Source organism: Lynx canadensis, chromosome B1, assembly GCF_007474595.2.
Source record: "Lynx canadensis isolate LIC74 chromosome B1, mLynCan4.pri.v2, whole genome shotgun sequence".
NCBI classification, from domain to species: Eukaryota; Metazoa; Chordata; class Mammalia; order Carnivora; family Felidae; genus Lynx; species Lynx canadensis.
This window is the reverse complement of record NC_044306.2, coordinates 200,352,390-200,372,056: the sequence shown is the minus strand read 5'-3', so window position 1 is coordinate 200,372,056 and position 19,667 is coordinate 200,352,390. Positions and strand designations below refer to the sequence as shown.

The 19,667-nt window shown below is 46.2% G+C and overlaps 1 protein-coding gene across 4 annotated transcripts in view; it reads right to left on the bottom strand.

Moving 5' to 3' along the window:
* STK32B (serine/threonine kinase 32B) overlaps positions 1 to 19,667 on the bottom strand; it is a 395,708-nt gene that overhangs the window by 270,973 nt on the left and 105,068 nt on the right. The gene's annotated exons all lie outside the window — the stretch shown is intronic.

The window sequence follows — 19,667 nt, the reverse complement described above, 5'->3', positions numbered from 1 at the left end:
GCGTCCAACGAGCCCCTAAGTGTCAGGACGGACAGCCAAAGCCAGACAGTCTGACTCTGGAGTGACCCCTTACCAGGGGGAGCGGGGGGCTAGAGGGAAAACAGGCCATCAGGGAGGGCTCCCTGGAGGAGTTAGTGCCAGAGGGCGAGCACCAACAGATGGAACGATGGAAAAGGAAGAGGCTTATAGGGCAACGGAGGAGTATACGGGAGGACCCGAATTTGGGGGGATACTATTCAACCCAGTACAGGTAGCTCCCATGATGATCCTCATTTGTCAGATAAAGGAAGGCTTGTTGACCTCCTCAGGGCTGCAACTCAAACCCAGACTCCGCCTCCCCAGCCGGCACTCCTCACCAGCATGCCTCCTCCCCGAGGACAGGGCACTCGAGACAGAAGGCCAGGGATAAGGCCTCCTGGGCCTGGGCACCCGGCTCAGGAGCCCGGGGGTTTCTCCGGCACGCCACGTTGCTGGAAAGCGGACTCCTTTCAGCTCTGCCATGCCGCGAATCTGTCTGAGCAGATACAAGACAGTGGGGAAAGCCTGGACTCCAGCTCACGCTTCGGTTCTGCCTCTCTGAGCCCCGGTCTCGGCCTCCGTACGAACTGAGTTCGCCAAGCCCACCCTGGGCCACCGGAGGAGGGAAACTACACGCAACTAAATGAGACCCAGGAAGGAGGAGTGCCCGGCATATCAGACGGCGATGAATGTCCCGAATCTTAATGTCTTAAATAGCACATTTCACGCACCCTCCACCAGGATGATCTCCAGGCACTAAAGTCAGTGACGTGAGGTTGAAGGCCCACGGAAGCTCCTTTCCGGTGAACTTGAAACTATAAAACACCAGGAGGCAAGGGTGTGCCGTGCAAAAGCACCACAGGGCCCCCCGGCTTTGCGGGCATCCTAGCAGAGAACTTCCAGAACCCTGGACACAAGTCCCCGAGGCCCACACGTGCAGGCAGACACGCAGCGGACAGCGGTTCCCATCACTTACTCCTCCGGTGACGTCTCCCAAGAGACATTCGGCAGGCACTGCTGGGAGCCCCCAAGTCCAGCCGTGTGCATCGGCTGAGGAAGCTTAGGCTGTGGTTAGCTCGAGTCCGTGCAAGGGCCCGGTTCCGTGGCCAGGCAGATAAAGACCTCCGTGACCCTCCTCAGTTACAGAGGGCAAAGGTGCCAAGAGAGGGCCGTCACCTCCTGGGCAGGGGAAGCATGGCTCTCACCACTGCTCTGAGACAGGGACAGGGGAGGGACTGGAGAAGGCTCTTCCAAGTGCAGTTAGAGCCCCAGCCTTCAAAGAGACCCGGGGCTCTGAACGGAGCTTGCAACTGTGACTTTCCAGAACAAGACAGAGAAGGCTGGCCGGCACAGGAGGCTGGGGACAGCTTGGAAGTTTGGTTTCGCAAGCAAACGAAGGGGGGTCAAGGGAGGAGGCCCTGTCGGCTCAACGCTGATGAATTCTCGAGCGTGGCTGTGCCTTGACTCCCTCCTAGGTAAACTGAGGACTTGGGTCTACTTTCTAAGACCTCATAGAAGCACTCTATGTGCACTCAGGAGGCTGGACCCAGGACCAGGAGAGCTGGGCTCTGCTCCTAACCCTCTTTGCTGACCACGAGTGGGACCACCCACCTATCTCTGCCCTCACCTCCTCCTTGGCCAAGCCAGGCTGATCACAACAACTGAATCGCCCCGACCCGGACATCGGGGCTGAAACGAGAGACGTAAGGCAAGGCTCGTGCACCGGGTAGAGATGAACATCTGCTGGGAAGTCACAGACACGCAGAAAGTCTGGGCTCTGGGGCTTATACTCCAGCTCTTTGCCGTGTGACCATGGGTAAGTTGCCCACCCTCCCTGAGCCTCAGTCTGCTCATCAGTAAAATGGGACCTCCAGGACCTGCTGTGAGGACACGGGAGGGGATGTGTCTGAAGGGCGCAGTGTGGTGCCGCACGGCACAGGTGCTGAACGAGATTAGCGTTCTTTACTTCTTTACGGCATTGTAACAAATAATGCTCCTGGGACAGAGACACTCCACAAATGGCAGCTGTTATTATGACCACCAGGCCTTCACCAAAACCACCAGAGGGGATTCACCCGAAGGAAGGGCAGGGGTGCCGGTGGGAGGTCCGGGCAGGTCGAGGCAACATTTCCTCCTCCGGCTGTGGTGGCTGAGTGGAGCCCTTCCCGCGGCAGAGCCAAGGAAGTGGGGACACTTGGGGACAGCCCCCAGGCCTTCTCTCAGGCAGGTGAGGAGACACAGGGGATGGAATCCACAAGACCAAAGAGGAAGGGAAGAACCAGCTCACTTACCGGTTGAGCAGCTATTCTGGACAAGAGATGTCCACACCAAGAGACTGTGTCCTCACCTCCAGGGCCTGGGAATGGGACCTTATGTGGCTAAAGGAGTCTTTGCAGAGAAAATTAATCTCCTTGGATCGGGATGGGCTCTGAATCCGACTGGCGTCTTTACAGTAAGAGAAGAGAAGGGAGAAGGCACAGAGGAGAGGGTGATGTGACCGTGCGGGCAGAGCTTGGGGAGGTGACATGTGAACAAGCCAAGGGACACACAGGTTTGCTGACTCCCCCCTAGGAGAGAGGCACATGATGGACCCACCCTTGAGCCCTCGAACAGCGAGATCCACTTTTGTTCTAAGCTACCCAGCCCGTGGTTCTTTGTTATGGCAACCAGAGGACACGAAACGGTCTGTACATGTCCCTCACGGCCATCCACCTGTGGCTGAGCGACTCGGCCAAGCACCCCTGTGATCCTCACTCTCCCGCCCGTGGGCATCAGGACTGACCGCACCAGGTCTCCAGGCAGCTCCCCAAGGAGCCCAGCAGAGCGTGTGGTCCACGCAGGCGCCCGGTAAACGTGGGCTGGTGGGTGACGGACAGACTGATGCCTGGAATCCAACCCTGAGCCCTGGAGAAAGAGGAGGGGCCGAGGGCACTCAGCTCCCCAAGTCTGTGCTTCCCAGCGCCCCACATTCCAGCCCAACCCCGAGGCCTGCGTCCTCGCTACATGAGTCCCTGTGACCAGAGCGATTCCTGCTATTCGGAGTTTAACGCGTGACATTTCAGACAGGAAAATTTCACTGTAACAGCTTCCTAACCGGTCGGTCCCACCTCTGCTCTGATCTCTGCAGACGTCCTTCTGCCTAGTGGAGGCTTCTGAAAAATGGGACTCGAAGCCCTTCAAGGGCTTTCTTTCGCCTTCAGGAAATTTTCAAGGTCTGTGTCTTGGCATTCCTAGCCCTCCCTGCCTCTGTGACCCCTGACATGTGACACACACAAATACACACACCACCCAACTGTCTCCAACCCTTTAGAATTTCTTCGAAGAATGCCTCCACCCCAGCTGCCATCTTCTTATCCTTCTTGCCTCCTCCCCTACCGTCTCCCCTGCTAACTCTGCCCATTCATTGCTTTCTTCAGGAAGCTTCCTTTTATCCTTAAAGACCGTATTTAGCACTCTCCCCAATGGGCTCCCGAAGTCCCTATTTTTATCAAGCTACTTGACATGCTGGTTTATAATCCTGTGCTGCTTCATCATATACTGGATTGGGAATCACATGTGGCTCCACACCCTGGGTTACAAACCCTGTGCTGAGTCCTACATGGGATTATGAATCCTGTGGTCCTTCATACGGGAGAGATAGAGACAGAGATAGAGACGGAGACAGAGACAGAGATAGAGACAGAGATGGAGACAGGGATGGAGATAGAGATAGGGATAGAGATACCTATGTGTATTTATTCTTGAGAGAGAGAGAGACAGAATGCGAGTGGAGGGAGTGCGGGGGAAGGTGCAGAGAGAGGGAGCCACAGAACCTGAAGCAGGCTCCAGGCTCTGAGCTATCAGCACAGAGCCCGATGCGGGGCTCGAACTCACGGACCGCGAGATCATGACCTGAGCTGAAGTCAGACACTTAACTGACTGAACCACCCGGGCACCCTGGAAACTAGTTTTCTTAATGTTTATTTAGTTTTGAGTGAGTGAGAGAGAGAGAGAGAGAGAGAGAGAGAGAGAGATGGGTGGAGACAGAGGGAGACACAGAATCCGAAGCAGGCTCCAGGCTCCGAACTGTCAGCACAGAGCCCCACGTGGGGCTCGATCTCATAGACTGTGAGATCATGACCTGAGCTGAAGTCAGACACTTAACCCAATGAGCTGCCCAGGTGCCCCCATACAGGGGATTATAAATCCGTATTCACTGGCTGATAGTCAGAACCCAGGCATCATGAAGGCAGGGGCCACGCTGCCCGGTTCCCTATCCAACCCTAAATTCTCAGGGGCTCAGACATGTGAACTTGTCATCTTGGCCCTCTACTCCCAGCAGGAGCATATTGTATTCCCTCTGCTTAGAATCCTCTCCCGCAAGCCAAGCCCTCCATCGCCTCAGTCCCTGCAGGCATCACCACCTCCTGATCCGAAGGCCTCCCTGGCCCTGACCTCCAGGCCAGAGTTAGAGTCCACAAGGGAGCTGGATTTCATTTACAACTGTGTCCACCCTGCCCCATGTGGCCGCAAGCAAGTTGGCATTCTTGTGCCACTGCATTTGCAGTGTAAGACAAGGGGCTTCTGTTCCTCCCAGCTCCAAATCCCATGGCAACCACGTGATGGGGGGGGGCAGGAATCTCTTGAATCCGACGCAGCATTTCAGCCTCATGAGCTCATGGCAGGTGCTCCAGAGGAGAGGTGGGCGCTCCTCCTCTCCACCATGTGAATGCCAGGGTCCAAGAACCTCCAACTTCAAAATAGAAGAGGTGGGTCCCCAGGGGCACCAGTGCTCCTTCTCAGGGCGGCGCAGAACCCTTTCCAGGAGAAATGACAGCTGATGAGGCAGAGAGTGAGCAATTTGGCCAAAGCCACCCAAGCTGACAAAAGGCAAGCACCCAATTAACATTCCTCATTATTCTAATTTGATTAGGAACTGATGTCATCACTGTGAATCACAATTTATCGAGACAAATAAACACATGCTGGCTAGACTGGATTTCAGGGGACTTGCTGGAAGAAAGGCGCATGTCAGGCAGACCACCTCCATCCGGGGGCGAAGGGGGCCGATGCGTATTGGAAACCTCCACAGCCCCGGCTTGGGGGTCCCCAGCCCGACTTCCCATTCAGAGTGCTGGCGACGTGGGTTCTGCAGCAAACCCAGAGGTCTGGGAGGGTCCTGGGATTTTGTGGTTTTTAAAAAGCTCCCCCGGAAAGTCTGAGGTACAGGCTGGTGGAGAATCCCTTTGCTGGACTCCAGGAAAGTCCCTGTCTGGCTGCATCGTCAGTGACCTTGGTGGTCAGCAACTCTAACCTCTACCTTACAGCTCAGGCAAGCCAGCCTCTGGGGTTCAGGTGACTCCAGAATCAGAGATCCGAGCCGAGCTGGGAACTCTGAGCCGTGCGGGTACAAAGGCTGGCACTGCCCTTCCGTGAGCCACCTTGAAGCCGCCCCCCCCGACCTCAGTCCCCCGCCAGACTCCGCTAATCTCTGTGTGCCCACCCACCCCCAGCTAAACCGCGCTTAGTAAACGCCGTGGAGTGAATAAATTGCTATACGGTGCATTAAAGCACACTGGCTATGCTCGCAGAAGCAACACTCTGGGAAACAACCAATTTGGGGAAACGCAAGAAAAAAAAATCAGGATGAAATACATTCACTAAAGACAGTGATCATGCTGGATTCCATTGTTTAGACACCCTACGTGACAAGAAGACGGTCTCTGGCAGACAATGATGGCGAACGACACAATACGCATCCTCCCCCTTCTTCCTCTATAATAGGACAACAATTTTCTTCAAGGAGGCAGTGTGATCCATAAACACTCACAGCCAGTGGATACCATAGTTCTGGCCAATTAGATATTATTAGTCTGCTGGAGGCTTCTAGGATGTCTTGCTTTGGGGATAACAGGAAATAGCTACAGACGGTCCCAATTTCTTGTCCTTCACCACTTTTCTTGTCCTTCCTACCTTGAACACATACGTAATGTCTGGGGCTGCAGCAGCCCTTTGTGACCATGAGGCCAAGGGCATCTCAGAGATGCCAACCCTGTTATCATGGGGTCACCTACCTTCAGATTTCTTGTTATGTGAGAAAAAAACACATACAAAAACAGCACCTTCTTTGTTTAAACCACCGGAAGGCAGATTTTCGGTTTCTTGCTGCTGAGAACATTCCCATCTAATATACAAACGATGCGGACATTTTTCACAGCACAGGAGGCCCATGTGGCGTCTCACCAATGGCGGCCTCACTGGAGTAACCAAAAGTTGGCCTCAAGAAAAATACTCATCTGGATGAATAACAGTTATTAAATGCCTGCCATGGGCCTGGTACCATGCCAGCTATGAAGATGTGGCACCCTCCACAAACTCGAGGTTAAACGGGACCAGCAGACAACATTCAACAACAACAGCCAAAGTCACTCACCATTAGCCACTGGGCCCTCCGTGGCCTGGCCCCACCTTCTCTCCAAGCACGTCTGTGACTCTACTCCCTGCCCGGCCTCCCTGCCCTTCCTGGATGGGCCACACTCTTCCCCTGCACATCCCAGTCTTGGGCCCTCACCTCCCCCAGGCTCTGCTCACGACTCATTTTATCAGGCAGGCATCCCAGACCTCTCTCTGTGACAGAGCAGACCCCTCCTCAGTTCCCATTTCCTCTACCACCTGCCCAGCTCCTGTCGCTGAACAAGCATCTTGGTTTATTGGTTTCTCCACGGTCAGTCCCCACTCCTATGTCATAAACCCCAGGATAACGGGGACTTTTCTCTCTTCTGTTCACGGCTCTGTCTTCAGTGGCCAGACAGTGCCCAGCACATGGCAGGCACCTGGTTGCTATGGGTGGCCCGCTGAAGGACTAAATGGGTAGATCATGACTATTTAGGAAAAGGCAGTGATGTGGGGGAGGTTATGAGGCAAAAAGACCCAGAAGAGGGATCCTAACCAGGTTATGGGACTGGGGAAAGGCATTCTGGAAGAGGCTGTGTCTCAGCCATCAAGGGCCGGCTTCATGAGAATGGAGGCTAGTGAGGGAGAGAGGAGGAACTGTATCACCAGAACCCCTCTGGGGGTGTAAGGAAACCGCACGTGTCACGGCGCACGTTAGCATATGACAGCAACTTCCTCAACTTGCTCGTCTGCAAAATGGGGACAGGAGTGTACTTATCTTACGGAGTGGTTGCGAAGGCTGCATGGTAATCGCTTTCTACATTAGTTACTAATATCGTGATGAGGATCGTCATTCATACGTGTTCTGAGGGCAGAAGCAGAGAATGCCGGGAGGATGGGCAGAAGTGGTCCAAGAAAGGCCTCGGGAAGAATTTCACAGTTGTTATGACGGGGAACTTTATGTGTCAGCTGGGCCGGGCCATGGTGCCCAGGTATGTGATCAAATATTATTCTGGATCCTCCGGTGAAGGTGCTACTGAAGGTAAAACTCAAAAGTGGATCCCGGGGATACAATTGCGACCAACTGAATGAGGGACAGAACAAGCAAGTCACGTGGAAAACCTGGGTTTGGGGAGGAGGGGAGTCTTTCTGACAGCAGGCGGAGGAGGATTTGGAGGTAATTCCAAGAGCGGATCCTGTGTTTTGTAAATAAATCAATGTCACTGCTTATATATTCGCTGATCCCCTCCTCCCCCGCCGCGAGTGACAGGGGAGACCACAGTGTCAGGAAATGCCAAAAAAAGTCATGGGAACAAGTGCCCCAGGACACCCTTGCTGCTGGAAACGTGGCCTTTCGGGTGAAGCAAGTCTGGAACCACTCCATGGACGAAGAAGGCCGGAAAACGCTCGTCCAGAGGACAGAATGAGACATCCTTATGGGAAGAGGTCAGCAAATGCAAGATAGCTGGGAAGTTTGTCTGATGGGCCAGTAATGGATCATTTGCTCTGGTCGATGCTTGAAAGCCATTCGCGAGTGAGCCTGCATTTCCTGCGATATTCAGCTCTTAATAAAGCGATCCCCAGGAGCCGGCAAATTCCTCCAACGTATGCTTCAAGCCAAACACGACCTAATTAATATGAAATGACTAAATATTTCATTAAAAAGAAATGGATTCCATCTTTTATAAAAGATGTCGGCACAAACAATAAAGGCTTCTAGTAAAAGCATCGTGTTTAAGAATTCTAAAAATGACTCTTACATAAGAGGGACAGCTCACGGGCGCAGGAAGTCAGGCAGCTTGCCCAGAATCACCTGCTTAAGCCAGAATTCCAACTCAGCTCTGTCAGACCCTGGAGTCGTATCTCTCTAACCCCCTTGTGCTGTAAATTGATTAACTTGTGCGTTTTCCTAAAGAGAGCAACGATATACTCCAAGCCCTCATGGAGGCAGCCACGGTGCTGGCTGGGCATCTTACACACATCTGCTGTTACCTGCCCCACTGCCCGCTGTCCCTGCCACAGGGCCTTTGCATTCTCCTGTCCCTTTTGTCTACGATGTTCTTTCCCCCAGATCTTCACAGGGTCTGTTTTCCTCTCGGCAGGTCTTGGCTTAAATGTCTCCTTCTCAGAGCACCCTTCCCTGTTGTCCTCTCCTCCCAGGAAAGCAGTCTCACCCCCCGCCCCCGCCCCCGCCCCGGGTTGCTGCGCTGTGCATTTTCCGCAGAACAATTATCGTCACCACCTCACCGTGTTTGTTTAACGTTTGCGTGTTAGTCTTTGTCCAGCTTGTTCAGAGAACCATCGCAAACAACTGGAACGATGCCAGGACAGAGCAGTTAACCGTAAACATTTACCGTTGGATTCCTGCTGTGTATGCTACCATTGTATTGGAGGCCCAGCAACCTTAAAAGATTAAAAAAAAAAAAAAAATCTAAAACACTAAAAAAACAAAACAAACAAAAAAAACCTAAGTCAAATGTTTCTACACGTTCAAGTTTACATATAGAAAATCTCATCTGTTGAGACGCCTGGGTGGCTCAGTCCGTTGGGTGTCCGACTTCAGCTTGGGTCACGATCTCGCGGTCCGTGAGTTCGAGCCCCGCGTCGGGCTCTGTGCTGATGGCTCGGAGCCCGGAGCCTGTTTCCGATTCTGTGTCTCCCTCTCTCTCTGCCCCTCCCCCATTCATGCTCTGTCTCTCTCTGTCTTAAAAATAAATAAACGTTAAAAAAAAAAAAAAAGAAATTCTCATCTGTTTAATTCCTGCATGGATTTATTGCAGTCTGGTCACTAAAGGGGTTAGTCTGGTAACAAGCGGATATATATCTTTTTACACCACGAATGTACACGTAGATGAAAGTGTGGAATGTGGAAGGAGACAACTAATAATGTGCTTGGGTATGGAAAGGATCAGTGTTGCACAGTAAGGCAGAGCGGAGTCTGGAATCATCACGGGCCTCTCCTGCCCACTCTTCTCCAGAACCTTCCTTTGAGGGACACAGAGAGCTATTATCATGTAACTCGGTGCCACTTCCTGCTATTTTCTGCGCAGACTGCCTCTGGCTATTCCGTGAATTTCAATCAACTCCTGCTTATTGTGCTTCAACCCTGCGGTTCTTCAAGCCGAGGGTCCAATGGCCAACCCGAGAAAGACACTTTTGAAGCAAACTTCTCAGAAGGGTCTGCCAAAGGTTCCTCTTCCTTCCTTGAAAACAATTAAGCCCCGCTGACTTCGAAGGGAACTCAGAGCGGAACACTTCACCCTCTCTCTCTCTCGAGACACTTCTGGATGCTGTGCTCGCTCCACCACTGAGGCGTCAGGGGAGCATGCAGAGGGCAGGGAGCGAGGCTGCAGGGGACCCGAGGTAGCCGGAGGGCCAGCCGGGGGGACAGAGACACATCCGAGGACCCCAACCCAGAGACAAGCAGATAAACAGTCAGCCAACCTCATCGGTCGTCTGGCTAATTGCCAAGTTCCTCATTCACTTATATGTATTCATGCGTATGTGTGTATCATATACACAACATATAGGTATAGATATATACACCTACGTGTATAGGCATATACACACTGCTTGGTGGGTGTGTGTACATGTTCATGGATATATGTGGGTATATATGTGTACACACTGCTGGAGGCGTATACGTGTATAGTATACCCATACATACAGACGCGTATGTATATACATATATATATATATACTGCTGTATGTTGTACATTTTAATACTATATGTAGTATTAAAATTACATGTTATATATTTTTATATGTCCTATGTATGATGTCTAAAAGATAGAACTATAATATATAAAATTATATATAATAATAAATATATATTAATTATATTAAACATTAGTATATACAATATTAAATATTATAGTATATATATATCAGTATACATATACGGTATTAAAATGTACAACACACAGCAATATATACATATGTATAGTATATACATACACACATACGTATATGTATATACATATATACCTATACACGTCAAGAAGTATATATTACTGCTTAAAGGGTATATATCTGTATATGCGTGTATATATTCACATACTTTATGTCTGTGTGTACATATATATACTGTGTGTATATATAAGCATATGTATCTACAGATGTGTGTATATGTGTCTGTATATGCACCTGTGTGTACATATACTGCTTACTGGGTGTGTGTGTATATCTATCCATGTCCATACACGTGTGTGCATATATATACCGCATGTGTATATATGCATATGTATTTATAGATGTGTATATACACACTTATACATGCACATGTGTTTATATATGCTGCTTACTGGTATCTGTGTGTATATATATATATATATATATACATATACGCATGTACATTTGTGTGCATATATACACTGCTCAGTGCCTGTGCATACGTATCCATACATACTGTTTAGTGGGTGTGCATAGTATGCCTATGCATTAGGCATGCATGTGTATACATGAACATATGTATGTGTATATATACTGTTTAGAAGGTGCTGGGGGACACAAGAGTGAACTGAGGAAAACGCTGCTGCCCTCACAGAGCTTATGTTCTCGTGCAAGAGACCAATAACCAAGAGGACACATGAATAAATACACAATGGAGTCCCAGGTAGCAACAGGTGCTCGGAAGCAAAGGGACTGGAACAGGTAAAGGATATGGGACACAGGGAAAGGTTATGGAAAACTCAGGGGTGGGTGGTCAAGTACAGTGGGTGCTCAGGGAAGACCCCAAGGGAGGACACACTTAGGCAGAGACCTGTATGGTGTAAGTGAGGTTTGCAGAGACCCGTGGAGCGCAATTAGGCCGAGGGGACAGCAAGTGTGCAGACGCTGAGTTAGAGTTAAGCTCAGCGAGCTCCGGAGACAAGAAGAAGGGAAGAAGGGCTGAGTGGAATGAGCAAGAAGATGGAAGGGGCAGAGAGGGGTGTCAGAAAAATAGGCATAAGCCAGACCGTGGGGCCTTGCGGGCTGGCGTGGAAAGACTGGTTGTGCATTCTGAGCGGAAGGGCAGCTGCTGGACGTTTGGAGCAGTGACCACGGGATCGGGTTCATGCTTCACACCCTGCCAGTTGCGATGTGGACAGGCTCTCTCTTCTCTCTCTCATCCATTCACTAGGCAGCATTTATTAGGCCCTTACCGCTTGCCGAGCACTGAGCCAGGTGCTGACAGCTCGGGGCAATGAATACCACCAGCCCCAACTTCTCAGGAATCTCAGTCTGATGGTGAAGGCAGATGTGGTGTGCGATGACCAGGCACAGCTAGGAAAACCAGGTCTTCTCCCCGACATGTCCCTCCAGGTGGCTGCCCAAACCTTCCAGAACCCACCAGGTCACACAGGAAAATTCCAGGCATGCTGGCTTCAAGAAGACACAAAAGGCATTTGAAAATGCCAACCACGTGCCAGGCACGGTGCTGGGGCTGCACGGTCTCTGTCACTTATTTTCACATGAAACCTTTAAGAACGCTCTGGACATCCTGGGGCAAACAGAGGTTTGCAGAAGCTATGTGATGGGTCCAAGTTCACATGGCCAGAAGTAGCAAGGCCCAGACTTCTCCACCTCGCTCACTCCTTCTTCTACGCTCTGCTGCTTCCGAAACAAAGCATCATAGCTGCTGGACACTGATGGGGACTCCCCTCTCGACCGCCATGGTTTCCTGCTGGTGTGCATGTGAGGCAAGCATGTTTCAATCCAACTTCAGTGTTGGGGAGGGACGTGTGGAAACAAGACAGGCTGTGTGTCGCCGTGGTATCCTCTCCAGTCTTCCGATTCATCCCATATGTAAAGGGGAGAGACAATAATGCCCAGCGCACTTGGCCTTTGGGGGAACAGGAGGATAGCAGGTGTCCGGTTCCCAGGACAATGACTCCAAGATTCTGACCAGTCCGGACTCTGCAGGTGGCAAATGCTGGGAACCCAACATGATCTCAAGTAAGCGAAACAGGATGCCAGTCTTGGTAGCTGGTCGGGACAGCGGAGAGTCCAGAAGATGGCGCCTGTCCGTGTCCCCTCTCATTTGCCTTCACACCCTCCAGGCTGCTCACTGTGAGCATCTATGACTCTTCCGGGGGTGGGGGGAAGGGGGGGCTTCTGCTCTGAATGGGACAAGCCAGAAGTGCAGGAGGCGTAATGCTTCTCGGAGCAGCCCTCCACCAAGGAAGAAGGAGGAACTGTGCATAAAAAAACATTACCTTCCTTACGTTCAGCTGCCCCCAGGGCACACTCTGTGTTGTCTCCCGGTGGTCCCCTGGGGAGGTGAGTCCAGGTGCCGAGCAGTTAAGTGGCTTCATCCCACACTCATCAACGGCTGCCCTTCTTTCCGTGTCTCACTCCCCTTCTCCTATAGGTCTTTTTTAGGGTTCACCTCCCGATAACCTGCTTGCACTTCAATATGAGCTACTGGAAGGACTCAAGCTCAGACGGTCGCCAGCAGGGCCACCGAGGGCAAGGAAAGCAAGGAGCCTAGAGTACCAAGTATGGGACGCAAGTACGCACCTGCACTTGCAGGGCCCTGGGGGCAATGCCTCCTTGAACGTTGTACCCAGGTGCCTCACTTGCTCACTCTAGTCTGGACCCTACCCAAGGAGGACCCTCTCTTCTCCACCCACCTCTTGTATCTGTTTCATTGTCCGCAGGCCTCATTCTTTCCTTCTGCAGATAGATTTTCGCCTTCACCAACCACCAACGAACACAGACGTGTTTTCTTACATCACGTCCTTCACGAGGGGCAAAGCACAAGCCTTTTTTCATCGCTGATTCCACGGTTACGAATGGTTGGTCTCTGGTCCCAAGGCTACTCCTCAGAGCAAGCACTGGTCTAGCTGAAGATGGTCCGTGTGGATGGCACAGCCACATCACGTGCCCCTCTCGGACGGTGAGCGGGGTGCCCTGGCTGCACGTGGAGTGGGAAGGTGTTCTCATTTAGAGAAAGGGATGTTACGATGGCAACAGAGGGGGCTGAAAAGCACACTGGACGGTCAGAAACTGCAGCCCCTACAGTTCTCTATGGTTCTCTGTTCTCCTTCCATCTTACAGATGAGAAAACAAAGCTTCAGAGTGTTTCCTGTCTCCAGGACCCACAACTAATACATATCAGAGTCAGCATGACCCTAAACCTAAAGTGTTTCCACTGGGTAGATAGACATTAATCTGTTGCACCATCCCTGTCCAAGAATTCAGTCATAGAAGGATTATTATTTTTTAAAAATCTCTGTAAATTCTCACTAAAATCAATGGGTCAGCCACAGGTGTTTACTTTGGTACCGCACGGAAGAAGCACAACTCCTCCCAGCACGAAAGTAAAATGAGATTTCTGTGCCTTCACATGTGCTCTCTCCTGATAACCAAGACTATTGACATAGTTTAACAATGAAACGTCTTGCTTGAAAACTCTTCGCGCCAGATCTCGAAGCTGCCAAAGGCAGGGAGCAAAGCCAAAATATCCATTCAATATGAGGAGGGTGGCTTTCTCTATCCTACGCCAGTCCACCTCCATATTGAGGTTAACAAGTCACCCAGACTTCATCTGCGTCTACCATGAAAGGCAGTGATTATTCGGTATTTTGAGCAGAACAAAGCTAGGTGCTATTGCCTGAAAGGAAACCAACATCATCCTGAATCCTGGATGTTTGTGTACATTCTGCATGAATTTGGGTATCATCAAGAAACTGAGGCAACCCAAGAATGACTTCAAAACTGAGCCTCTAGAAAGCCTGCATTTTTCAAAAGATCCATGATCACCATTACTTTAATACATTTATGCTCTGCACTACAGGTTCTGAGAACCAAACCAGTAGGCATTGAACAGCAGCACAGGTGTAGGCAGAAAACGTAGACAAAACTTTCAAGGATGACGACAGGATATAACCAATTCAGAAACCATGGGGCCACACGCATACAGATTTGGTAGGCTGCCATGAAGGGGTACGGACAATTCCGGACCAAACCGTCAATAATGTGAAGGTAAAAATGGTATGCTTCTATGCCCACCGTGCTATGCTTCCTTTTTCCTTAAGCCATTAAATGCTCAGCATGAGGATGATAAACCACAGGAAGTAAAGGTTCAGTAGGATTTGTAAACGCCTGTTGTTGTTATGGAAGTTCAGCCACTATCCATGAGATCACAGGCAAAACTCCTAAGTTCTCTCAGCCACAACTCATCTTCTGAGAAATCCAGAGAAAGGGACCCTCAAACATGGCACATGAGGTCTGTCCAAATCTCTGCCGACCCCAAAGGATCGCTGTATGGGGCAGGCTGTAGGCAGCGTAGTGAAGGAAAAAAATGGGCAGACTGAGATTTGTGTGCCTTCCTATGAGACACACATGAATCAAACCAAGTTAATTGCTTGTTAACCATATATTTTCTAAGATGACCAAGATGCTGGAATTAGAATAAAGGACATTAAAGCAGTTACAGTGGCCATGCTGCATAAAGCAAAGGGCAATACAGTCGAAATAAATAAAAATACAGGAAATCTAAGAAAGAGAGAAAAATTACTTCTTAAAACCTCACGAACTTCCATTTAGGCACACATGTGAAAGTCAAAGACTGAAGAAAAATCTTAAAAGGAGACACACAACATACCAGATGGTAATGACTCAAAGTTTTATGCCTTCTCAGCTGAAACTATGCAGGCCAAGCGACAATGGTACAAAATCTTTCCCGTAATGAGAAAAAAACTGTCAACCCAATAGTCTGTAATTCGGTAGAAATATTCTTCATAAAAGAAAATGAAATAAATACATTTCAGATAAAATGAAATAGAGAATGCATTGACAGGAGACTTGAACCGTATTAAATATTAAGGGAAATTCTTCAGGCCGAATGGAAATGACATTAGAGAAAAATTCATGCTTTCATGAAAGATATAAGTAAGTATGAAGGACTATTTTCCTCCTAATTAAAAAAAACCAAAATTACCCATGTTTTTAATATTATATATATGCATATTTATATTTAAAGCAAAAATCTGTAATATTATATTGGAGATTTATAATTTAAGACACTATAATACATGTTACTATAGTATAAAGTTTGACTGGGGTGGTAAGTAGACTTATATATAATTGTCAGATTTTTACATTTTATATGAAGTGTAAAATATTAACGCTAAGCAGACTGTGAAATAAATTAAGGATATATATTATAATCCCTAGAGCAATAATTTTAAAACATAACAGAGAAAGTAAAGCTATAAAGTCAATAGGTAAATTAAATGAGGATTTTATATTCAATTAATCCAAAACAATATGAGAAAAAAGAAACAGAGAAAAGCAGAAAACAAGTAAAATCATGGTAGACCTAAATCAAACCACATCAGTAATGACATTTACTATCAATGAACTAAATACTCCAACTGAATAATGGAGATTGCCAGAATGGATTTAAAGAAAAGCAAGGCCTAACTATATGCTAAATATAAAAACACAGACAGGAGGGATGGGCTACATGGGTTATAGGGATTCAGGAAGGCACTTGTTGTGATGAGCACTGGGTGTAATATGTAAGTGATGAATCACTAAATTCTACACCTGAAAATAAATGCATGGAAAAAAATATATGTCATGGAAACAGTAAGCACCAATAAGATAGAACAGCTATATTAATCTCAGAGAAAATAAGCTTCAAAGTAAATACTAGATACTATTAGCAGAGACAAGAAGAACATATCACAATGATAAGAGGGTCAATTCATCATAAGGACATAACAATCAGACGTGTGTGTGTCTAACAACACATTCAAAGTATAACAAGCAAAACCGACAGAACTAAAGAAAGCAGAAATATCTCCACGATGAAACTTGGAGATTTTACACAACTGTCTCAGAAACAGATAAAACAACAAGGTTTTAAAAATCAGTAAAGACACAGAAGACTGAATAACATTAACCACTTCAACTGATATTTATTGACTATCACTGCCAGTGACTCTAAGGTACATGTTTTTTTCAAGTAGGCATGGTGTATTCTAAAATAAGTCATAGACTGGGCATAAAACGAGTCTCAATAAATGTAAATGGGTTAAAAAAATATATATGTATATATATGTGTATATGTGAATATATATGTTCTTAGACATATGTGTATGTTCATACATATATATATGTTCATATCTATCTATCTATCTATAGATAGATAGATAGATATGTTCTTAGACCACAATGGAGTAGATTAGAATCAAGAAAAATAAGAAGTTTAGAAAAAAACCCAAATGTTTGGAAATTAAGGAAACACATCTAAATAATTCATGGGTCAAAATCAGAAATATTATAAACTAAATACTAATCAGAAATCAGAAATATTATAAACTAAATACTAATGAAAATATGATATTTCAAATTTCAAACATATCACACACAAATTATGTGTGATATAGCTAAAGTAGTACTTAGAGGGAAATTTATAGCTAAAAAATTATATTTTTTAAAATGTCTAAAATCTGTAACTGATAGTTCCATCTTAACAATCTAAGAATATAGAAACTGATCAAGAGAATAAGAGAAAGGACACAAATTACTAATATTAGAAATAAAAAAGGAATTACCATTACAGATGGTATAGAAATTTAAAGGATTATAATGAAAATATTATAAATTACTTTATGCCAACAAATTTGCTAACTTAGAGAAAGTTGCTAAATTCTTTGAATTTTTCAGCTTAACAAAATCCACATCAGGAAAAAACCCCAGAAAATCTGAATAGCTTTATTATATCTATTAAAGAAATTGATTTTGGGGGGCGCCTGGGTGGCTCAGTCAGTTGAGTGTCCGACTTCAGCTCAGGTCATGATCTCACAGTTGATGAGTTCGAGCCCCGCATCGGGCTCTGTGCTGACGGCTCGGAGCCTGGAGCCTGCTTCGGATTCTGTGTCTCCCTCTCTCTCTGCCCCTCCCCTGCTGATATTCTGTCTCTCTCTCAAAACTAAATAAACATTAAAAAAAATTTTTTTTAAAGAAAGAAACTGATTTTGCTGTCAAAAGCCTTTCCACAAAGAAAACCCCAAAACCCAATGGCTTCATTCATCAATCCTACCAAACATTTAAGGAAGTAACATCAATTTTACACAAACCGTTTCAGAAAATAGAGGAGGAAAATGTCCCGAATCATTTTATGAGACTAGTATAATCCTAAAGGAAGCTGACAAAAACATTACAAAAAACTGAAATTGCAGGTTAATATGCCTTTTGAACAACTGAACATAAATTAAAAATTCTCTACTAAGGTATTAGCAAACTGAATTCAACAATATGTAAAAGGATAAAACATACCCACATGGGATTGAGCTGAGGAATGGGAGATTGGTTTAAAATCTGAAAATCACTCAGTGCAATTCATCTTAATAACAAAATAAGGAGAAAACAATATGATCATTTCAATAGATGCAGCAAAAGCATTTGACAGAATTCAACAACCATATATGATAAATATCTCCAGCAAACTAGGAATACAGAGTTGCTCAATCTGATAAACGGCATCTCTGAAAACCCTAATAATTAAATATTGAGTGATTCTTACCCCTTAACATTAAGAACAAGGCAAGGATGTTCACATTCATGACTTCTCCTCATCAGTGTACTGAAGGTTATAGCCATTACAATAAGGGAAAGATTAAAAAAAAACATTGGGGAGGGGGAGTATTAAAACTACTTCTTTAGCAGATGTGATCATCGTTGACACAGGAAATCCCCAGAAAAATACAAAGCAACTATCACAACTAATAATTGAGTTACTAAGATTTCAGGATAGAAGATTACGATATAAAAATCAATTGTATGTTTATATCTAGCAGCAAACAATTAAATTAAAAACAATCCCATTAAAATTGTGTCCAAAAAATCCTCACGAACTATTTCAGGAAAATTTTAATAATTTTGATACAAAAAAACGGCAGCCCCTGCCCACAAAATTACAAAGTATTACTAAAAGAAAGGAAAGATTATCTAATAATAAGTAGTGGTAAGTAGAAATAAAGACATATACCATATTCATGGATTAAAAGCCTTGACACTGTTAATACGTCAATTGTTTCCAAATTGATACTAGATTTAATGTAATCCCAATTATAATCCCACCAGTTTTTTTTTGTAGAAATTGACAAGCAATTTCAAAATTTTTATGAAAATCCAAATACCTAGAATATTCAAAGCAATCTTAAAAAAAGAAAAAATCTGGAGGATATATACAACCTGGTTTCAAGACTCACTATAAACCTACAATAATTAAGGCTTGCATGAGGATCAACAAATACGTGAAATGAACTAAATAAAGAGCCTACAACTAGACCTCCCACTTATACAAGGTATCTGATTTTATACAAGGTCACCAAAGCAATCCAGTGAGCAAAGGCAAGTCTTTCCAAGACACGGACATCCATCGACAAAGAAAATGAACCTCATCACTTACCTCGCACGTACAAAAAGTTTAATTCAAGATAAATCATAGAACTATAGCCATAAAGCTTTTAGAAAATAAAGACAGTAAAATGTCTTCATGACTTAAGTATGTTTTCTTAAGCCAAGTTTTCTTACGCAAGTCACAAAGTAATAACCTCATAAGCTACAACACTTAACAAGCTGATTTCATCAAAATTTAAAATTTCTGTGTCTCAAAATGCACCGCTAGTGAAGTAATAGGAAAACCATATTCTGGTTTAAAAAAAAAAAAAGTCTCATATCTGACAAAGGACTGGTATCTGTATATATATCCCCACAACTCAATAATAAAAAGAAATCAATCCCTTTTGATACCCTGTTTTCATCTCCTTTGGATTATTTACCCAGAAATAGGATTGCTCAATCATATAGCAGTTCTATTTTTAATTTTTTTAGGAACCACCACACTGTTCCCCATAGTGGTTAAACCAATTTATATTCCCACAGACAGCGCACAAGTGTTCTCTCTTCTCTGCATTCTCGCCAACACCTGTTATCTCTTGTCTTCTCCACAAAACCCACTCTAACATGACTGAGGTAACATCTCATTGTGCTTTTAATTTCCATTTTCCTCATGATTAGTTGAGCACCTATTCACGATCCCGTTGTCCATTTGTATGTCCTATTTGGAAAAATGATGATTTAGTTCCTCTGCCCATTTTTTTAAAAAAGCTTATTTATCTTTAGAGAGAGAGAGAGAGAGAGAGAGAGAAAATGAGAATGAGCAGAGAAAGGGCAGAGAGAGGGAAAGAGAATCCCAAGCAGGCTCCATGCTGCCAGAGCTCAAACCCACGAACCGAGAGATCATGACCCAAGCTAAAAGCAAGAGTAGGACGCTG